Genomic DNA, 2,274 nt, shown 5'->3' with positions numbered 1-2,274 from the left:
GTTGAGGGGGTGAAGTGGACGATCGATGAGGATAGGGCAGTGGGTGATGTATATATCGACTAGTGAAGCATTCGTCAAGGCCGCATTGGTGGGGCTGATCCAAAGGCTTAAGGCACATAGGGTCCACAATGACTTGTCAGACTGGTTTTAATATTGTTTGTCCATAAGAAGACATAGAGGGCAGTGGCGGAGCGGTTTTTCACTGATGGGTTGGGAAAGGGTGGGAGACTGTGAGTAATGGTGTTTCGCAAGGAACAGAGCTGGGGCTTCCGTTGCATGTGTACAACGTACCTGTACGCAAATGCAAGTGGTTTGGTCCGTACGTTTGCAGACGACAGAAAACAACAGTGATGTGGCGAGTGAGGAAGATTGTAAATGATCCCGCGGGATCTATCCCACTGGGAAATGTGGTCACATAAAGTGGCAGATGGACTTTTATCCCGATAAGTGTGAGATGTTGCATTTTGGGACGTCAAAAGTAAATGCTGAGGCTTTGTTTCGAGTGGTTTCGGTGAGATATTGGGCTGTGGACAGGCAAGGTCCGGAAAGACTTCGACTGACTTCTGCAGTCTTGTTTGTTTTGAGATGACAACTAAGTAGCCCTGTGCTCCTCCTGCAGGAAGTTGGAGAACAGGGCCCCGCTTCCAGTCGCTGCTGACAATACATATTGCAGGTTCTCCCTGCTGCAGCTCCTGACTGACCGCGTTGACAGGCAGCAACTACAGTTGGACTCACTCAGGAAGCAAATTCAAGGTGCCGGCGTCCTTTCACAGCCAGGCTCGCACTGCACTTTCGCACACGGACAGTCGCTTCCAAGGAGTTTTGCTCAACGTCATTCACACCTCTTGCACGTGACCTCCTCAGCAAACACCCCTTACTTTTCACGAGGCCTTTGCACTTGTTCATACCGATGTAACCTCTGCGCTGGTCATGCATGCAGAGAAGATAATATAAGAAAGTGATGGGGTATGCTCCTGATATGGCAGGGATCTGCGGACGGAGATATTGGGAATTTCACGGTGGTTTCTAGTGCTGTCGGCCGTGTGGCCTAATGGAGAAGGCGTCTGATTCCGGTAACAAACATCGGAACAATCAGAAGAGTGCAGGTTCGAGTCCTGCCACGGTTGTTTGCAGTTCAACGCATATAACTTTGCTGTGTGCTTCATTTAAATGAGTGGGCCTGTTATCTCACAGTCCCAGAGACGCGGGTTCAATCCTTACATCCGGTTCTGTCTGTGTGGAATGTCGGGAGATACATGTCAGCGAATGTTAACTGTAGGAATGGGTGCTCTGTGATCCTGCACTAATCAGATGGATCAAATGGCCTCCATTTACGTCACATGGAAACATATACTTAGGGAATTTTTCCAAAATGGTTGGCTTACAACTTGGAGGGGGATATCCATGTGGTGGTTTTCTAATACGCCTGCTGTCTTTTTCCCTCTGATCGGTGGAGTGTACCCATCGTGGTCTCAACTTGAGCATGGTATATGTGTGGGAAGCGGCGAGGTCAACGCTGAGGGAGATGAATGAACTGTTTTCTAGTTGTAGATACATTTCTGACACAACTATCCATTGTGTTGTCCATTTTTTTCCCCTCAGCCTCTCGGTTTGCCGTGTGCATTTCTCTGTAACTGAATGAAAAAAGAACACTGGAAAAAATTCGCAAAAATTACACAAATCACTACATTTCTGATTTTCTGCGAGCGGGTTGTATCGGCATCCTTTCGCGACAGCTCAGGAAGATAACAGCTTCTCGTGACGTCATCGCATTGTTAGATCAACTGTTCCCGCAAGAGTTTGGATTATTTAAAAACTGTCAACGCGAGATTCCCTTTGCGATGAGCGTGCAGTTCACCATTTTCGCATCGCATGTTTCTGAATGAAAACTGTGCGAGTTCTGTCCCACACTCATGCATATCACACAGAGATTCTGCTCAGGTCGATCACGCCACGTTGTTTGAAGTTACACGTTGTTAAATGGAGTCGACTTCTTCGTGATCTTGTTTGGCTTGTTCTGTGAATTTCCGATTGAAGAAAATGGTGCAGTTTGATGAAGAGCATTTCGGATTGACAAATGTCATGGCCGCCATGAGATGCAAGAAAACCTTGGAAATATGTGGTACAGAAGGCGATCAATCAGCACTATGGTCAGCCAAAGCAGAACCTTAGGGACACTGTCAAATTGTGGCTCAGGGACATTGGATGAACAACATCACCTCCAATTGAAAGGAGAGTTACGTGGGTTTAGTTTCCTTTTGTAGGGTCTGATTT

General features: G+C 47.1%; 1 non-coding gene across 1 annotated transcript; it reads left to right on the top strand.

The window, feature by feature from the left end:
* Positions 1–1,037: 1,037 nt before the first annotated feature.
* trnar-ccg (transfer RNA arginine (anticodon CCG)) lies at positions 1,038–1,127 on the top strand. Its single transcript is given in 2 exon segments — positions 1,038–1,074; positions 1,092–1,127. It is a non-coding gene; the product is annotated as a tRNA-Arg (tRNA).
* Positions 1,128–2,274: the final 1,147 nt, after the last annotated feature.

Source organism: Pristis pectinata, chromosome 24 (assembly GCF_009764475.1).
Source record: "Pristis pectinata isolate sPriPec2 chromosome 24, sPriPec2.1.pri, whole genome shotgun sequence".
NCBI lineage: Eukaryota > Metazoa > Chordata > Chondrichthyes > Rhinopristiformes > Pristidae > Pristis > Pristis pectinata.
Note: the sequence above shows the minus strand (reverse complement) of the source record. Positions and strands in the feature narration are given on the sequence as shown.